This window comes from Mustela nivalis, assembly GCF_964662115.1.
Source record: "Mustela nivalis genome assembly, chromosome: 2".
Taxonomy (NCBI): Eukaryota; Metazoa; Chordata; class Mammalia; order Carnivora; family Mustelidae; genus Mustela; species Mustela nivalis.
The window spans coordinates 53,981,321-54,002,273 of record NC_139021.1 but is presented as its reverse complement, the minus strand read 5'-3'; the positions used below and the strand labels follow the sequence as shown (position 1 = coordinate 54,002,273).

At 43.0% G+C, this 20,953-nt stretch overlaps 1 long non-coding RNA gene across 8 annotated transcripts in view; it reads left to right on the top strand.

Annotated features, from left to right (window-relative positions):
• The window catches only part of LOC309859060, a 98,681-nt gene extending 77,938 nt beyond the window's left edge, over positions 1–20,743 (top strand). Inside the window, exons 3-5 of one of the 8 annotated variants that reach the window (XR_014308517.1) lie at positions 19,644–20,026; positions 20,311–20,432; positions 20,618–20,743. This is a non-coding gene — a long non-coding RNA (uncharacterized lncRNA). Of the gene's footprint in view, positions 1–498; positions 689–8,373; positions 10,257–11,796; positions 11,957–12,417; positions 13,112–19,643; positions 20,027–20,310; positions 20,433–20,617 lie in introns of those variants that run through there. The other 7 variants (XR_014308521.1, XR_014308522.1, XR_014308516.1 and 4 more) reach the window with 7 other exon arrangements.
• The last annotated feature ends 210 nt before the right edge of the window (positions 20,744–20,953 follow it).

Below are 20,953 nucleotides of genomic sequence, written 5' to 3'. Positions count from 1 at the left end.
TTGCCAGTCACCGATTTTTACCCTTTGCTATATTTTCTAAAAACCTTAGCAAATGCACATAAAGCATTGTTATTCTTAATGAATAACATGCAAAATGCAGAAGTCCCAAATCTGTGGAGAGCATTCTGAGAAAAGCCCACAGTTGGTTATTGCTCTGTACAGGGTTGTGTATGCTGTCTTTATGTTTGAGCATGATGGTCTGAAGCCTACCCGTTAGGATCTAAAATTTTGGTCCAGCCCTCCTGAGTTATCTCAGATAATTTTAATTTCTCCGTACCTCAGTTTTCTCATCTGCAAAATGGAGGTAAGAATAATACTTATCATGTTGTTAATCGTGAATTATAGGTGTTTGTTTAAAAATAAGATGGTGCGTAACAGTGATATTTGTTTAAATAAAATAAAATAAAATAAAATAAAACAAATATATTTTTTCATAGCATCACTATAAGTCAACATTTTTATATTAATGATGGGGTCTCTTTTCCTCCATCCCTCCAGAATGCTTGGATAGAAGTTCATTTGATAGTGAGATGCACTGGGGAACTCTCTGGGTGCTGGTTTTCTCATCTGTGAAATGGTGATGCTCTTGCCTTAGAGGTCTGGTGTGAATGAACAAGGTGGCACACATGAAATGTTTGGGAAAGGACCTAACTGGTCCTGATACTGAGGCCCTCAGTAATCCTCATTGGTAAGTAGAAAATAACTATGTGTAAAGTCATCACAGAAACTCAAATAAACCATGTAGAGATTCAAGGAGATAAAATGGCTAGCTCAGAAACAAAACAATTATCTGTACAAGGGTTCAGATTGTTTTCTTTTATTCATCAGATTCAAGTTAGAAATTAATTTTTTATTTTTTTTTATTTTTTAGAGGCAAGCAGGGGCAGAGGGAAAAAGGGAGAGAGAGAACTTTTAGCAGGTTTCAAACCCACTGCTTTTAGCTCCTGATGCAGGGCTCAGGAACTCACAACTCATGACCTGAACAGAAATCAGGAGTTGGACGCTTAACTGGCTGAGCCACCCAAGTGTCCCCAAATTAGAAATTTTCCAACCATACTTTCAAAAGAGATTATTCAGACAGGATTTCTCAAAATGTTCATTCCTTTTGGGTTTTATAGCCAATTCTTAAACAGAATAAAACTTGCCAATATTTTAGTAGTGAATTTCTACTTGTTGGAAAAGCCTCCTAGAAATACTGTTAAAGTTTACTTAGAAACATAGAAAACAAATGAAGATACTTGTGTCTTTCTCTTTTTGTGCTATTCAGTGATGGAAGAATAACCACTTATGTTTTCTCTTATGAAGGTGATTAGAGAAAAAATGCAAAATATGCTTAAAAGCACTTGAATTATCTATGTGCAAAAAAAGGTAAAATTTTGTGATGTGGAGTAGGCACCATCTCAATTTGAATGAGCTAAATTTCAGTAGCAGGTGACTGGGAGTATGCCCTAAAATCCTCATGTCATACATTATGGCATGTTTGGTAAGTCACTTTGCAAATATTATTGCCTTCATAGACGATTTTAGTTGCTCATAGGCAATTTCAGATAAGTCTTGAGAATTGCCTTAGTCCTGGTGAAAAATAAGTATTGTGTTTCAACTAAGGGCTTGGTAGACGGTAGGAGAGATTGGATTTAGGAATGCAGGTTCCTAGGGCTGCATTGGCCCACTGAGGTAAGGCAGAGTATTTTGGAAAGCCTCTGAAGTGGGCAATTGGAATGAAATGAGAAAGCTCTAAAGAAAGGTATAGTCGGGGGCGCCTGGGTGGCTCAGCCATTGAGTGTTGGCCTTTGGCTCAGGTCATGATCCCAGGCTCCTGGGATCGAGCCCTGCTTCCAGACCCCTGCTTGGCAAGAAGCCTGCTTCTCCCTCTCTCAGTCCCCCTGCTTGTGTTCCCTCTCTTGCTGTGTCTCTCTCTGTCAAACAAATACATAAAAAAATCTAAAAGAAAAAAATTAAACCTAGGGTAAGGCTGAATCTACAGGTGACAGCCTTACTGAGCAAAGTAATTAACATCAACTCACCAATCTCTTACAGCGAATACATTTATGAGTTTCGTAGGATGGTTTCACTTACTATCCTTCACAAAGGCAGATGGCCTAGAAACCAACTGCAGTTTCATAGAAGAAAAGTTAAAACAGGGCCACTTAATATGTATTCTGTGGATAAATGTGATCTATTTTTATGTCAAGAAGTTTCTGTTTCATGCTGGTGGTACCAAGACTTAAGAGGCTGGGCCCTGCATTTCTTCTTATTTCTTCTTCTTCTTCGAAGTCAGATTCAGAAGTTTATATGAATATTGAAAGATGATGATGAGAAATACAATAATTTTTATATCTACATCAGGAGCTGAATGAAGGAGGCAAAGGAGACATATAGCCTCTGAAGGGCCTGCACTTGAATTACTTTTCTCTTTCTCAAGCACATAACTGTGTTTCAGCCTCCACTAGTAGATAGAATCAGGGGATTTGCTCCTGGCATGGTCCGTTTAAACCATGCAGAGAGTTGACAACATGGAGGATGTCAGAGGTGGACCCCAATGTCGCCTGCCTTCTGCCTGGTATAAACAGCTAGGCAAATGGTAAAACATATCAGGGACTTGGCCTCTCTTGCAGGCAAGGACTACAAGGAAGAATTGGTAAAGAGGCAATATTCTGCCTGAATTATGCAAGGATATGATAACTTCACTATTTCCCCCAATGACAACCCAACCTCTGACCCAGTATATTTTTAAATGATCAAAACAAACAAACAAAAAAATCAGGACATAAGAATTGTACCTCCATTATTAAGTGCTTCAGGAAAAAAATGGAAGAGTAGCTTTTTGAGGGAAAATGTTGCCTCTGATAAAAACCTTATATGCAGTCAGATTAGTGATCATGTGTTCTGGCAACAGAAAGTTCTTTTCTTGTATGCAAACTCTCAGAAAATACACTGTCCTCATTCACTTCTAAGAGAAAAAAAAATCAGCAGTTGAACAAGAGATTAATTAAAACAGAGATCATGAAAATGAGGAAGTTATGGTAAAAATGACAGCTAGTAAGGATAGAAACTATTTGAACATTGTTTGATTTAATACCCAGGAGCAGTAAAAATAGCTGTAACAAGTCATGTAAATATATATATATACATATATGTATATATATATATATATATATATATATATATACACTCAGTTCTTTAAAAGGAATATACAACATATCATGTATTAGTACCAAAGTGGACCTAAGAATCCAGATTATGTTTTCTTAAAACTAGGCAGTGGGGTGGGGTTGGTGGTGGGAAGAGAGGAAGTAAAAGCTTAAACTACATTTCTCATCTTTCATAGGAGGAAGTCAATGGATAACACTTCTGCACTGATGTAGAAAAATTTAAATATAGATATTTTACAGTATATTTTTAAAATGTTAACTTGTAAGTAATCAGTAGAAACATAAAAACAATATGACTTCTAACTCACCGCAGAAATTAAGCAAACAAAATATCTATGTAGAAAAAGACAAGTAAAAGGAAATAGAAAGGAAGCACAAAATAAACAGAACATGAAACAACGTGATGTTCATATGACTAAATATTTCATACACAACCACAAATGCAAAAGGAAAAAGAGCCTTAATTCACTGTTTAAACACAGAGATTAACAGAGAACAAGCTGAGGGTTACCAGCAGAGAGGTGGGGGATGGGGTGGGTGAAGTAGGTAAAAGGGAATAAGAGTACACTTATCACAAGGAGCACTGAGTAATGTATAGAGTTGTTGAATCGCTGTAGTACAGCAGAAACTAATGTAGCACTGTAGATGAACTACCTTGGAATTAAAAAAAAATAGAATTTGGCCCCTCTAGAATATGACAATATCCACCATGTACAAAAGATAACCCAAAACAGCATAGCAGAAAAAAAGCAAACAATAAAAGGATGGGCAAAGGTACATTCAGCAAGCAATAATTATTATTTATTAGGAGTGGGACTATGAATATCCCCTGAAACCTAATTCCCAATCTAAAACCAGAAAATGGAAGATGAAAGTTACTATTTGCACTGAAGATATAAAAGAACCAAAATGTAAGGAGCAAACAGCATGGTATTGATGTATACAGAGCAGAAACCCCTAGAGAAAAAGAAAAGTAACACAACACAGTTTGAAACATGTTGTTATTGCCATCTTCAATTTTTGACAAATGATAAAGTGTCAAATAAATAAGGATGTAGAATATTCTAATAGACTCAATAGTAAATTCTAATACATTGATAATTGACACCCTTTTTCTTAAAAATATCTCATCCTTTTGTTTCTTAAAATGTTGATCAAATTGATGATACAATAGATTACATGAAATATCCCAATAAATTCCCCAAATGGAGAAACATAGAGGTCATATTTTAGAACAACTCTTCAATAAATCTCAAAATTAAATAATAGTACTCATAAACTATTTGGAAATTAAATATTATCCTCTAAGGAACTCTTGAATCAAAGATGAAATTTAAATGAAAATTTCAGGACTCTTATTTCTGGCAATGATGCAGAAGCCAGACCCTGAAAATCTTCACTACAATATATATTTCTATGAGGATAAGATATAACAGACTATTTTTTAATGAGTTCACTATAAGGTAGGGGAAATACTAGGGATATAAACCAAAGAGTTAAAAAACTGATTGGGAAACAAACTGAAATCTGTAATTCCCCTGCAGAAGAATTCCAGAGAACCAGGCAGCTTTCCCAGGAGACCAGGCCTTGGCTCTATGTGGGCAAAAGGAAGGAGAGTGTATGTGAAGTTCCTGAACACTCTTGAGAATTGAAGGAACTAAAATATTAGTAAAAGAATAGATGAAAAACAAAACAAAACAAAAAATCCCAAAAAACAACCAAACAAAAAAATTTTCTTGTAAAGAATGATAGAAGATGAAGAATATTATTTTGGCTAGTATTTTCAGAGGGCAAACAATGAACAAAAAGTTTACACTGAGAATGTGTAACCGTAGTGGTTTGGAGTTCAAGTTTACACTACTCCTGCAGTTTAAGAAACCACAAGTGGAGACATAAACTTAAGTTGACCCAAAAGCAAACAAAATATACCATGTGTAACAAAAGACAAATAAAATGGAATGGAAAGAAAAGACAAAAAAAACAGCATGAAGTAAGATGCTTCACATATATGATCAGGAAAATATATAAAACTTCTGAAAAAGGTTGAATCCCAGACTAGGTAAAATTCCCCAGAAAAAATCCACTGACTGTAAAATCACAGTTAAAATTAAAACAAACACAGAAATTAGCCACAGTGGATGATAATGACTGCAACATAGAAAATACGAGAAAGAAGCACATATGTTAAGAAGAACAAGTATACTTTACAAGGAGACAAAGAGAATTTGTAATAAAAAATATAATCAAACACATTTTTCATGAAAGTTTAAACTGAACTGATAGTACTTTTAGAAGAGAATGGAATCAATGAAGGAAATGGTCTATTTAAAGAGATCAAGTCTGAGATTTTTCATTAATGGATTAAAGATATAAATTACTGAACTCCAGAAGCGTGGGTGAATCAAGAAGATAAAAGAAAGATAAGATCGATTCTTAAATGCATTACAGGTTCCTAATGGATCACCAAAGTTAAAGAGATCTCTAAAAACCATAAAAAAGTGAATGTAAGTACATGTGGATAAAATCAGCAACAGATTTCATGACAGTGAAAGGCAGAAAAGAGAAGAATATTTTCAAAATGCTGAGAAAAATAACCTAGAATTTTTACTCTTTTTCAAGAATAAGAGTTAAAAAAAATAGGACAAATAAATATTGAATTTATTCTTATACTCACTAAAGGAACTCGGAAAGGATGTACTTCAGGTAAAAAGAAAATCATCCCAGAAAGAGGGTGAGATGCAACATATTAAGTGGGCAAAAAAACCAAACCAAACCAAACCAAAACAAAACAAAACAAAAAAAACATGTTAAACACACCAGTAAATATAAACAAACATTGAACATGTAAAACAAGAATGCCTACACATTGGAATAAGTAAACAGACATAAATGTGGCACAATGATAACATGAAAGATGAAATGGAAGTAATCTGAGTTAAAAGTAGAAATAGTTCCAAATATAGCAATAATCACAATAAACGTGGAAAGGTCATTCTCAGCAGTAAAAATAAATAAGCTATGTTTTTAAAAACCAGCTATCTGCAGCTTATACCCAACAGCTGAGGATGGGGAAAGAGAGCAAAAGGAAATGTACTCAGAAGATATTAACCAAAAGAAATTTTTATTACTTCATTAATATCAACAAATTTTATTTTAAGACAAAAAATTAGATATAAAAAGAACCACCACCTAAAGATTAATTGCTCAATAATCAGATTACCATGCATTTATTGGCCATTTCCCTGCATGCAACTGGTGGTTCATATGCTTTTGCCTATTTTTTTCTTGTGTTATTAGTTTTTCTCTTATTAATTGTAGAAATTCTTTTTGGTGTTTGAGGCATTAATCATTTGTAGTTAAATGTATTGCAAGTATTTTCTCCCAGTGTGTGTGTGTCTTTGCAAACATTTGTGTTGTCCTGGATTTAGGGATTGGTTCTCTCTGAACTAAGCTTGAATACAGTGCTGCGATCCTTGACAAAATGAAATGGGATCCAAGTAAGTCCCAACATTCAATGATGCCGTGATTAACTAATTTACCATCTCCAGTTGTTTGCGGTTAAGTATCCAGTGAAGCAAATGATCAGAGAACCAAAGCGGCTGCTGTGTGTAACTGTTGTGCCTCTAATCATGGCCAAAAACGCTGGCGGGAGATGGCTGCTCCTCAGTGCATTGAATTACTTTCAGAAAGAAAGTGATATTGCAGGTCCTTTAAACTCTCAAGTGATGTGACTCTCACTCAAGTCACGTTCAAAAAGCCAGAGAACTTCGATGGTGAATCTATATATACATCATCTCTTATTTTCTGAAGTTCTATGATAATCCCCATGAAAAATCAGAAACAAAATTTAATTGTATGGGTTACAGAAAGTGAATTCAAAGTTTCATCAAGTCTCTTGCGATGAGGAAGGTGTGGACCCTAAGACTTGCAACAGGATAACTGGGAAGTCTTGGAGAGTCTGTAATAATCTTTCTTAATGCAGTTGTTATACAAGAAATGCCTCTTTTTCTCAAGATTCACCCCAACCATCTTATAACTGGTATCAATTCTCAGCATGTTCCAAGGGGATATGCTCAAAATGACCTCGGAGGAAACAACTTTACTCCCAAATGAATCACAAAATGTTTATGAATAGGTATGGTCAAATTTATTGATATGGGTGCACTATTAATGAGTCTGAATGTAATGTATTCAGTGTGTCAGGTGGGAGGGGCTATAATATTTTACCTGGTTTGTTGAGTAAAAATTTGTCTCCAGTAACTCCACAAGGTTGAGATACCAGACCTTCCCTGGTATAAAATAGAGGAATGAATTCAAGGACTTGGGAAATAGGCAAGTTGGAATGGATTTATCATGTACAACTAGTTATTCCCACATTGTTTCTTCTGTGAGAGCCCAAAAGTTACTCTCTTCACTCAGTCATTGGGAAATTACACAGGTGGAAGAAACATCCATACCCTAAAAATATGGGAATGTCTTCAGTAGTCCAGATATAATGTTGGGATATGCTATCATTGAGTTGGGCTTCTCATGAAGATAATACAACATTCAATGGTCAGACTAAGTGGAGATATTAGTGTAATGTACGTTAGAAGTTTTGACACACAGAAATCTTTAGTAGGAGCCAATGAATCTCATATCCCTAAAAAAAAAAAATAGTAAATATGCAACCTAGCAAAGCATTACTTGATCTAGAATAAGACAATTCCAGGTAGTGGACCAAATTCATGATCCGAGTCAACACAATGAAGAATCATGTCCTCTCTCCTAATTCCAGACCTAAGTCAGTTCACAGATCAAGAACTTCTTTACCAAAAGAGAGTTTGGGCTCCCATTCAATAATGCCAAAGGCATCTACCATTTTTCTTCCTTCAACCTTGTCAAAAGAAATCTGAGGCCAATTACTACAGTAATTGTACTCTGGAGAAAATGGGAGATCTTAACTCTTGGGGATTCACAACGATTCTTAAGGATTCAAAATACCAAAGTAAGGTTTATAATAATCAGGTAATAAAGGGAGTTATGTGAAGTTTGAGACACCAAGGGTCCATTAGATCTACAGACCCACCCTGTGAATAGCTCTCCAGTTCCTGAATGTGTACTTGGAATGGGCATATTTGGCATCCGACAGAATCCATGCAGTGCCCCTCTGATCCAGGAAGTGATGGTTATTATGGTAGGAAGGGTACGTGGAAGCCTCTGAACTTGTCCTCCCTCTCAGAGTCTGAACTGAAAGCGTACTGTGTTTATGCTGGGGATTGCCGAAGTGAGTCTCACCCTGAAAGGCTCAAAAGATGTAGAGCTGTGATGCTGTTCACATTCCCATTTATCTTTTATTATTGGCCTGTGAAGAATGTGGTGAGTCTTTGAAAATCATTTCATTATTTTAAACTTTATCAGTTGGTGACTCCAATTCCAGCTTCTGTTCCAGATACAGATTATTTTTCCTAAGAAATTGTGACCAACCATCACATTGAAGAATCAGTTACAGGATTGAGGGAAGTCAAAATGAGGTGGGAGTGGGTCTGAGACATGCAAGCCTAGGGGACAATTTAAGTACTTTGTCAAGATCCTCTCAGCTCTTTTTTGTTTCATGAAAACATTTGTTTTATTAAGTGCATAACACCCTGATGGAAAAAATAACACCTGATAGAAAAATCACATTTTCTATTGTTTTTATAAATGAAGCTGAGGAATTCTGTGCAGGCAGAAGTCTCCTATTCCCTTTCCTCCTTTCTCTATCTCTTTCTCTCTCTCTTTTAAATTTGTTGTTATTTGAGTGTAGTTGACACACAATGTTACATTAGTTTCAGGTGTACATGTAGTGATTGGACAAGTTTATACATTATACTATGCTCACTCCAAGTGTAGTTACCATCTGTCACCATAAAACCTATTATGATATCGACTGTATTCCTTATGTTGTCCTTTTTATCCTTGTGATACATTCATTACATAACTGGAAGCATGTATCTCCCACTTACCTTCACACATTTCGCTCTTCCCTCACCTTTTCCCATCAGCAACCATCAGTTTGTTCTCTTATTTACAGGTTTGATTCTGTTTTTCATTCGTTTATTCATTTTTTTAAGATTCTGCAAGTAAGTGAAATTGTACTGCATTTGTCTTTCTCATTCTGACTTATTTCACTTAGCATAATACTTTCTAGGTCCACCCATGTTGTTGCAAATAGCATGATCTCAGCCTTTTTATGGTCATGTAATATTCCTTTGTAGATATATACCACATTTTCTTAATTCTTTCATCTATCTAGAGACTCTTAGGTTGCTTCTATATTTAGCTATTGTAAATAATGATGCAATAAACACAGTGGTGCATATATCTTTTCAAACCCAATAGTGGAATTATTGGGTCAGGAACTTCCTTACTGTTTTCCACAGTGGCTGTACTAATTTACCTTTCCATCAACAATGTATGAGGGTTCCTTTTTCTCCACATCCCCACTAACACTGTTAATCCCGTCTTTTTTATTCTAGCCTTTCTAACACATATAAGACAATATGTCATCATTGTTTTGATTTGCATTGCTTGCATTTCACTGATGACTAGTGATGTTAAGCATCAAATCCTCTTCTTACTATTTTTATGTGCTATGGGTTTAGTGTTCTTTGGTTTCCAGTAGGTGGGTATGTGGCACCTGTTTTTGTGTAGTACCTTAAGGTTACTAGTGCTTACATTGTCTAAATGAATATCTAGAAGTTTCTGGGAATTTATGTTTCCTGAGTGTGTCCACTTAACCTTGACTGACATGTATGGGCTTATGGAAGCCCTAGTTCCTTGGCATGAGTCTTAGCTTATGTGTCATAGTTACCCATGGGATCAAGTTGAAAGTACCTCAGACAGGACTTAGTCTAAGATATAATCCTTGCTGAGTGAGCTTTTACCCTTTCTCTGTCCTCTGTAAACCTATTCCCTTGGGAATACTTTTTCCTGGGAATAATTTTTTGTAAGTTTTTTTTTTTAAGATTTTATTTATTTATTTGACAGAGAGCACAAGTAGACAGAGAAGCAGGCAGAGGGAGAGGAAGGGAAGCAGGTTCCTCACTGAGCAGAGAGCCTGACGCAGGGATCAATCCCAGGACCCTGGGATCATGACCCGAGCTGAAGGCAGAGGCTTTAACCCACTGAGCCACCCAGGTGCCCCTTTTTATAAGTTTCTTGCAAATGAATCCTTGTCTCAGCATCTGATTTGGGGGAACAGACCTAAGATATCAGCAATGTCTTGTTAGAAAATAATAATTATTATTATATATTATTTATTTGAATTTCAATAATTTGAAAATCATTTCATTATTTTAAACTTTACAAAATTATAATTATTATTATTATATTATTTATTATGGAAAAAATAATTCCATTCATAATAAACACAGAAAATGTAAAATATGTATAAATAGCAATGTGAATTAAATCATAAAATGTTGGTGAACAATATTAAAACATGAAAAGGAAGAGACAGACTATGCGCTTTTGGGGAAGATTGAATTATCATGTAAGTATTTTTCTAAATTTATATAAAAATTTAAAATCACTCTAAAGTCATTTAAAAACCATATGGAAGAATTAACATGTAATAATTACTATTCACCATATTATCATTGTCATTTTTTATTAAAATTATATTAATCTTACTTCCAGGAAATTTTGCAGGATTTTGAAAGCATACTTAGCATGGTTAAAGGTACTGTTTACAAAGGGAAAAATAAAACAACTTCAGAGAAAACTCCTCTCCAAAAAGAATGTCAAAAAAGGATGACCTCTAGTTATTTATAATAACAATAACAACACATTCTCATTTAGGATTTTAAACATGTATATTTATAGTGTGCACATACATCTGTACGTATATGTATAACCGTTTAATTCTCCCAGCCTCTCTGTGAATTAGGTACAGAGATAGAGAGAAAGAAATCTATGCATAGATGGGTTAAGTAACTTGTTCAAGTTCTTGCCATAGGAATTAATAGAGTTGGAATTTAAACCCAGGTATTTTTGATCCAGATTCCAGATTCCATGTTCTTAACCACTCCCTTTTTTTCCCTTAAGATTTATTTATTTACTTACTTTAAGAGAGAGAGAAGGGGGAGGGGTGGAGGGAGAGAATCTTTTAAGCCCACTCTGCACTGAGTGAGGAGCTGGAAGTGGGAGTTGGGACTCAATTCCCCAACCCATGAGATCATGACCTGAGCCGAAACCAAAAGTCAGATGCTTAACCAACTGAGCCACCCAGGTATGCCTTACCATTTTCGTAACAATATATTGGTGAAGAAAATAAGAAAAAAAAAACTAGGACCAATTACAAACAGATCATCTTGTAATTTGAAAAATGCGTATCTCCCAAAAGAGGTGTTTCAAAATTGTACTGAGCAATGACAATTATGGAGAATACTGTGTATCTGCTCAAAGTGATTATCTTGAAGAACAGCACTCAATGGATGTAGGAATGAAACTCAATCAGATTATGGCTTATGGGTTTATTAAAACCATCTATCTCGGGATCATGTGCCAGCCATTCCCCCGTCTTCAACAGCCAGCCCTATATGATTGGTCCTCGATATGCATCTTAAAAATTGAAATGGCAGTTTTTCTTTCTCTTCTTCATCTTTTACTTTATCTTCTACAGTGTTCACTGGCACAGAATAGAGATTTATGGATTTATTCAGACTTACTCAAGACATTATAGATGTCTCGCTGAAAAATCTGTTAGTTTCATCCAGATACAGAAGCAGAATCACCATATAATATTTTCATCTGTTATGTTATGTGACTCATTGTGACTGCAGGTACTTGAATGACCTACAGAATAATCATGGACATTTGACATTTAGCTAACATTTAGACCATCAACTGAAGAAATGAAACAGGTATTTGTTCCAAGGCCAGGTCAGGTTTAGTTATAACATTTTTGTTCCTTTTTTGGATAACCTTTTCAATCACATTTCTCAAAAGGCAGCACTGAAAAAAAGCATATTCTTATTTAAGAGACATACACCACGATTCTAATCCAATGCTGTTTTTTCTTTTTCTTTTAAAAGTCTTTTGGTATCAGATATTAGTTATTTTTTGGTCATTATTACTTTCTTTAATATCCATTTTTTCCAAAATGTTAAAAAATCCAATCATCTTTAAGTGTAAGAATTTGCTAGGAAAATAATAGAAACACTGATAATTTCAGTTGTATCAGTTGACTAAAAAAATTGTATCTATTAACACATATGTTGTTCCTTGAGTGTGTGTCTTGCAGTCCTTCAAGTCTACTGAGATCGTGTTTCTCCGTATCAATATATTTTTCTTCCATATAATCAATGAGAAGTAATTTGGCAGTTAATTGCTGATTATCCTGTCCTTTCTGAAGGTGATTCTGTTATCATCTTTGATTTGGAAGACCAAGAGACTAACTGTCCTATACCTGCTCTTTTATTTTGATCATCTTAATCTTAAAGCCAAAATCACTGAAAAGTGAGAAGAGATGGGGTTAAAATACAGCAACAAAAATAAATATGTTTTTCATTTTGTACAGTGAGAGGACTACCAATGAGGGCGATGATTGTGTATCTCTGCTGATGAGAAATGACCTACTGCTGAGGAGAGAACATTCTGGCAGGAAACAGAAAGCAGACACATAATTCACAAACCAGACAGTGAGAGAGAAGTCTCAGAATAAAAATAAGCACAGACATATGTACGGATGGCAGAGTGTGGCCCTGGAGACTGTCGCCCCTGTGGGAAGGGCAGTGGTGTTGAGGTTCTGAGCACATTTTATCTGCAGACACTAAAGAGCACCATTAAATGGGAAAGAATGTTCGGCTGTAGAAAAATAATGTAATTGGTTCCAGGAAGAAAAATTAAGGGAGGTGATTTAAAATGTGAAATATAGCTTTAGTTTCTCCTCATGCATACTTAATAAAATTTGGACTTCATTTGGCATTTACGGTGAATAAGCTGTAGAGAGTTTACCTAACTGTGTGCATATGTCCAGCATTAGACTTCTAAGGGAACTGGGACCCAGAGAATCTAAGTGGAAGCTTGATGGTGGCAAAGCTGAGACTAATGCCAGTACTTTTCAGATGTCAGATTATGTCAAAGGTTTGTACTTCATATACTAACATTTCACCTTCACTTTTTAATACAAATTGGAAATGTTTTAATTAGGGAATGGGCTTGTAATTATTACTCTTTTATGTTTCCTGGTTCAGTCAACGAAAAACATTTGTTGCATTCTTAATATATGTAAGCACTGTATTAGAAAACACAAAGTTGAAAGAGACACTGTACCACACTGAAAAAGAGCTTATAAATTATTAAGAGAATCTGATATAGAAGTACATCCAGGACAGGGAGCGTGGGAAGCTGCGGAGCAGGATGTCCCTGAGGCGCCCGGCCCGCCTGCGCCCAGCCGCCTGCTCCCCCAGGCCGGCTTCCAAGGCGCTGAGAGAGCCCGGCTAAGAACACCCCACGCCTTACAGCTCAGCCCGTTGAATCACCCCTTGACTCTTTTTCGAGCCCCGCGTTGGTGGGTGCCAGGGGCAGCTGCGCACTTCGCCTCCATTGGCGTGGCTTAGGCGGCAGAGCTGGGCTTAGATCCTGTGGCCTGCAGGTGGGACTTGCTCCAGAGTCTCCAGAGCCCACGCCCCCAGGCCTCGAGAGACGGGAAATGCGTGCACCCGGTATGCTGACAGCTCTGCGCGGTGCTCCCTGATTCTGAGGAACTGCCGTCCAAGCTCTCCTTCCCGCTCACATTGACAGCATCTCCGTTCCCCAGGGTGGTTGGAAAAATGAGTCAGAGTCCACCACATCTCCTTCTCAGGGCTGGTGCGTGGTGGGACCAGAGGCCGAAGAGGTTAGCACAGCCGGCCTGCTGGGCACTCTCAGACGGGAGCACACCCGGGAGTTTGCCAGTGGCCAGGGAGGCCTTGCTGAAATGTCCGTGGCAGTGTCGGCACTCAGGCCCTAAGGACCTGAGCGTCAAGGGGCTACTGATGGTGAGGGGTCACTCCGGGAGGTTCTCATCTGGGAGTGAGCTGGGAGCAGACCCCCATTGGAAATAAGCGAGGCGGATGGTTCGCGCAGGACTGAAGCCAGGGCTCCGGCTTGGATCCTCCTGGAACAGCCAATGTAGAGGCCCAGTGGAGGGCAGGACAGCTGGGAGGAGCAGAGGGGTCCGCCTGGAAAGACCTCTGAGGCTCAGAGCCCGTGGCACTGGCTGGGACTACAGGCCCCGTGAAGCATCTGGCGTCTGCACCCGCTCACCACGCCACCGTGCTGGGTGCTCACGGCATCAGTAACCACACAGTGCGGCCCCACGGAGTACTTCCCGCATACCTGGTAGTCTGTGGGCTCACACTGTCCAGGGCACGTTCGCCCGTGAGACAGCTGCTGAAGCAAGAGCTGTCTGGAACTAAGTAGAACACGGCTGACAGGTGCCCAGGAGCACGTTCGGAGCCCAAGGCCCCTCCAGCCCATCACTGTCCCCTTGGTCCCACGTGGTCAGAGGTTCCATTCAGGTGTTTCTGGAGAGAAGGCAAATGAGCAGCATCTCTCCGAAACTTTGTCCTTTTACTCAGAAAGGAATGCGCTCACCAAAATTTCTATCTGTGCTCACGGACAGGAACCAGGGTGCATGGCCCACGAGGCTGCAGGGAGCCTGGGAAGGTGAGCCGTCATCAGGAAGCATGGCTACACCAAATAGCTCAGGATCCTCTCAGGGAACAAGGGGGTATGGTGGACATGTGTTGGCTGACGTGGCTGTCCCCACCGTCCTGGGATGTGATTACCATTTTCATTTTCATAATTTGACGGAGGAAGAGATAAAGGGACAGGCAAGCCAGGTCATTTCTTTCCTGAAGACTACCTAATAGACGGGGAACTGTATCTCTGTGAGACCATAGGCAACCTGAGAGCAGGACTGTGTGTTTGTCCTTTGCCCTGTGTAGCTCTGACCCCATCACCAGACAGAATGTCACTTGGATCGATGCCTGATTGAATGCCTCGTTGATGGCCCAGTAAAGTCCCGTGCATGTCTCAGGCTTCCCCATCCTCCCTTTCAGAGGAAAGAGTTCCAGAAGCCTCCCCATGCCGGCATGCAGTTCCTCTGGGCCCAGGCAGCGTGGGTGTGCCGGGAGGACCAGTTTCCGTCGACTGCCATCCCAGCCACGGTCAGCTGAGCTCAACAGGACCAAACAAGGCCTGACGTGTCTCAAGGAGTGTTTTTAACAAGTTGTAAATAATATCTCACCAAGTCCCATCGCTGCCTAGAATTGATGCAGCTGGTGAGAAGTAGTCATGATCCCGTGAATCATTTGTCCATTTACAAGAACATTTCATTCACCTCCTTCCAGAAGGATGCACAGAACACGCTTTAAAAGAAGGCGTAACTGGCACTGACATATGGGAAGGCTGTGTTGCATTCCAGTTCCTCACTGGCTCATGCGGTGTGTGCAGAAGAAGGGATACTCGTAATTACTGGGGATTTTTTAAAAAAAATAGAGATAATTTGTCTTAAGAAAAAACATGGGCATCTGCAGAATGATGACTTTGTCTCGCCGTGGTCTGCTCTTGGGTCAGAAACGTGGCCGGTACCCTGCCCTGCCAGGTGATTGCTGGCTTCTGGCCCTGCTCTCTCACTCTCGAAGAAAGGGCGTATGTCTCAGCCTCCTGCAGAACCACCCGCTCTTGCCTCTTGTCGCCGCCGCTAAGGCTGAGCATGGATCTCCGTATGTTGGCACGTGAACTAAGGAATAAGCCTCTGGAAGAAAGTCAGAATCTCTCTCATGGGGAAGTCTTTCCTGCTCCAGCGACCATCCCTATGACAGTTGGGCTTAAGGAGGAAGGGGGGGAGCTTGGATGACCAGGGTTGCATCAGCCCGCAAACCAAGCAGCCACGCCACATAACAAAGCATCCGACCCTCAGTGACTTGAGACAAAGGCTATTTCTTCTCATGACCAGGGCTCTGCGGGTTCACCTCGCTACAGCTGATCTGGGCTACCCTCATTCTTGGGCGGGCGAGCGGGGCATGGCTTTAGGCTCCTGTATAGACTTGGGTCTTTTCCTCAGGTTTCTGCAGAGGCCATATCTGAAGTGGCACCTCTGCCTGGTGCATAAGCTTCTCGGGGGATCCCAGGAATGAAAGCTTGCCCAACTCCAGGGCACAAGGACGTGGCAAGCCTCTGAAGGCATTGCTTCAAGAATATCTCATTAGCCCAGACAGGTCACATGGTCCACCCATGTGGACCACCATGGTGCACCTCCCTCCCAAGGGCAGGGAGCAGGGCCTGGCCTTGGGGCTCTGGGGATGGGGGAGGAGCTGTGGTGCCTGGGAAAGGGCTGTGGGGTGGGGGGGAGGGTCTGTGGTGCCTGGGCAAGGGCTGTGGGGAGGGGGGAGGGGCTACGGGGTGGGGGGAGGGGCTGAGGGCCTGGGGAGGGCTTGGGGCCAGGGGTGGGGCTGTGGTGCCTGGGCAAGGGCTCTGGGGAGGGGGGAGGGGCTGTGGTGCCTGGGCAAGGGCTGTGGGGAGGGGGGAGGGGCTGTAGGGCCTGGGAGCGGCATGGGGCTGGGGGAAGGCTGAGAAGTAAGATCTAGAATGAGGCAGTGAATCCTCCAAACTGGAGATTCAGTCTGTCCCAGAGGAAACCATGGGGTCGTTGGGTGGGGTAGGGGCAGCAGAGAAACGCAGGAGAAGCAGAGGGGACACACGGAGTGGGCAACAGGTGGAATGTGCATGGGGAGGGAAAGGGCAAATGTCTCCCAGATCCCCCAAGTCCGGGTTTCTGCCCCAGAAAGGTGAGAGCCACAGGTATAGGTGGGGCGTTCCTGAGGGACACATTCCACATGTTGCCAAGATCCTCCAGGACCGAAAGGTCCCAGCAGCACCTGCCTTCCCCTGCAGAGAAGCTGTGACCCCTAGTTTCCCCACAGTCAGTCGGTCTGTTAGCAAATACCCCGTGGAGGTCTGGATGGCCGGCGGGCGAGCAGACCTGCACTAGCGTGGGTCTCCTTCCCACCACCCTTGGCTGCCACCCGGCCTCTGTTCCCCGGGCCCCGCTTTTCTGACAGTCTCTTGCCCAGTCACCAAATCGACTTCCCTGTTAGCGAGCGACCCTGGTTGCCACTCCTTCAGGAGACCTCCCCTTCCCCGGGATTCTGCTTTGTGGCTCTCATTAGCATTTCCCTCCTGTCCCCCTGAACATTTCTCTTCAATGTCTCTTCCTGGCACATTCGAACATTCAAGGAGGGGAATGTCGGCAGCAGAGGTGGAGAGAAGCACTGAACAGTAAATGGTCCAAAATCTTTTGCCTTGGAAGCGCCGGGAGCCTCCTGCTGTGGGGTTGACTGTGAGGCCTGTGCCCCATGTGAGCAGTGACCCCAGTGACAGCCCCCCCGCACGCCCCCCCCTCGCCTCCTCTCATTAGCAGCATTGGCGGAGTCCTTTGCACTGCCCTTCTGGGCTCCTGGGGGCAGGCCTGCAGCCAAGGGAGCTGGACCACCCTGGGCTCCAGGGGGTGGAGGCAGGGGGCAGGTTGCTCTCCTTCCACACCGCAGGAGGGGAAGGGGGCTCAGGTTTCACCTACAAATTTCAACACCTGCTTCTTCCACAATCAGGGATCTTCCACCTGCTTTTCCGCACGCTCCCGCACTACCCCCTGCACTCCGCTAAAATTGCCCCCGTGCTAGTCTGAGCTCCTGCCCACCCTCTTCCTGCCTCTCCATCATGTGTAAATGCCACCTCCTCCATAAAGCCCTCCCTGATTCCCTGGCAGGAGTCACCCACAACTGCCTCTCTTCTGGGGTGTTCATAACAGTGTAACTTATCTCCTTCCCCACCTGACTGTGCTTCCTGGCCATGGGGAATTTGCCTCAAACTTTGCTTTCCTCCAGTACCTAACTAATGATTCCAGTGGAGTAGGTCCTCAATAAATAGGCGAGAATTCATCAAATTGGGGTGGGAGTGGCAATCGGAGAAGCGACCTGATATGTACTTAAGAGCTCCCGTCCCCAGCTTGTTGCTTTGGAAAAGAGAGTGAAATCGGTTTTTTATTGAATCTGCTCTTTGCAGAGTGATTTTGTGCTCTTTGTTGGGCCAATTACAGTTATGAAGATGAATTATGACAGACGGGCACCCATGTGCCTGCATTACTGTGTGCTGGCTGTGTCATTAGTGGCCGGCATCTAGGAGGGGAGTTTGTTGATGTTTCCATCAGAAAAAAAAAAAAAAAAGAAAGAAACATTAGGATCCATAAAAAACAACGAGCAAAGATATTTTCCTTTTTATTGGTCATTTAAAAACATTCACTGATAATTTCCCCCATGCTTAATAGGCACATGCTTGTGTCTTTAGGTAAATCCAAAATTTGCAGAAACGCATTCTTATGATTGTTTAGCTTCCTCCCATCGTGAAGCCCAAATGAACAACTTCCCAAGGCAGCAGGCGTGGGGTTCCTGGAGGGCATTGACCTGGCGATACGGGTCACCCGGGGCAGAAGGACTCACCTGAGAGTGAGCACTGACTGTCCAGCTGTCCTCCAGCCAAGGGGGTTTAAACCTGAGAGCATTAAAGGCAGCACAGATGGGGGAACAAAGCCTGGGCTCTGGAGGGAGGGGCCTCCGCAGCCTTCAGGATGCCCACAAGACCCACCCTCCTGTCTGTATTGTGGAGCTGGACAGACCTCTGAGTAGGTGCCGGTGTGTGTGACTTTGATCATGTGTGTGTGAGCATGAACATGCACATACCCGTGTGTGTCTGTGTGTTAGTGCATGGGGACATGTGTGTATATGTGCATGTGTATCTCCAAGTGAGCATGTGGGTCGTGTGTGTACGTATGGGATCATGTGTGTCTGCCTGCGAGTGTGATCGTCTCTGCATGTGAATGAGTGTATACGTGTCCATAGCTCATGCAACCATCCCCAAAATCACTGTAGCCAGAGAGATGGAAGGAGCCGCTGGACTGCGCCCAGCTGGGGCCCCACCCCAGAGATGACAATAACCTTAAATAGCCCCACCCCGGGCACCAGGGCTGCTGGGGAGGGAAACGGGCGGGAACAGGGGGCATGGCCCTGCCTGGCTCAAGCTCTGCCTTCCACTTCATCTCAACCTCATTCAGGCCTACTGGTCCTGGTGGGAACAGTGAACACTAGGGGCCCAGACCCATCAGTTTCCCACTAGACCCCCACAAACCACACTGCAACAGCCCTGGTGAGCTTCCAGGTGCAGAAGACACGCCTCTACCCCAAGCATTCTTGTAGCCATGTAGACCCCCCTCAGCACTCCCATCTCCCTGCTGAGGGCCCCCCAGGAACCAGGGAGCTCCTCTCATGTTTTAAGGGGAAAGTGAATTCTGGCGTGCAAACATTATCACACATTCATGAACTCGGGATCTAATTTTAGCTGCAAGAGGCTTCGTTACAAGATGCTCACATAATTAAGCAGCTTTGTTCCTGGGGTCTGGAAGCCTGTCTATTCTTCTGTTTCATTTAGGGGAGCAGCAGCCACTTGATGGAGAAGCTGAAAGCTCCAGGAGGCCTCACTTGCACAATGGACAGCCAGAGCCCTTTCCATGCCTCCAGGCTCTCCCACAAGAAGAACCAGCCACAGGGCCTTTGCATGTCATTGCTCATCAGACACCCGGGAGCACCAGCCCCCTGTAGGGCGCCCAACCATGTGAACTGACTCAGCGTGACCTGGGTGTACACTGAACCCATCTTTCTACTCATCTGCAGGTCTGGTTGAGGTCCCCTGTAAGCCACAAGGCTATCACAGCAGCTGACTCTTCCCCGGGGAAGGAAGGGAGGTTTCTGCGGACCTGCTGGAGGAAATGGACCATCTACCAGGGGGTCCGGCTGATGCTATCCTGATTCCAGGTTGGGAAGGAGGGTGGGAGGCCCAAGGGTCAGTGGGCCTGGCCCTCCAGCCATTCCAGTGCCCTTCCCAGCCTCCCCAGCATCTGGGTCTTCTCCTTAAAGTCACACGGGGGGTGGGGGCTGGGAAGAGTGAGGGCCAGAGTTGGGAGCTAGGCTCAGGAGGCAGCCAGAATCTGGCTGTCCATCCCGTCGAGACTCTAGGCTTGCTTCGGGGGGTGCAGGGACCCTTGGGTGCACGGCAGGTATGGCCTCCTGGCAGGCCTCACGTCTTCCTACGACTCCAGAGAAACAGTTTCATCAGGGGCCTTTCCAGACTGATTCTCGGAGCCAGGGCCGTGGCAATAAGCGTTGCCAGCGTTAAGCAGAGAGTGGCTGTGGGACGGCCCAGGACAGGCTCAGCACCACGGTGAGTTTGGTGGGGACAGGTGTGGAGGCCTCCCTCCGAGGAAGGGCAGCCCGCCGGGCCCTCCACCCCACCTTCTTTCACCACAGTGGCTCTCAGCTTCCCCGGGGCCGGGGGGAGTGCAGGGTCAGGACGTTCCAATGCTGGTTTCCCCAAATCTCTCACCACGTTTTCTTCCCCTCGCACAGTTTGGCTCAGCCTGCAGGAGGGCAGACCAAGGGCCCTGCCGCCATCACTCCAAGCCTGGAGAAGCTGTCGAGGGGCCCACACACCATCATCCACCTGGCCGGGGTCCAAACCCCAACACACTGGAGACCTGGTAGTGCGGCCTCATCTGAACCCGAGGTACCACTCCAAGCCTGGAGAAGCTGTCGAGGGGCCCACACACCATCATCCACCTGGCCGGGGTCCAAACCCCCAACACACTGGAGACCTGGTAGCGCGGCCTCATTCTGAACCCGAGGTACCCCTGAAGGGAGCTCTGTCCCTCCAGGCTGAGCAGCAGGTGGCTGAGGACGGTCCCT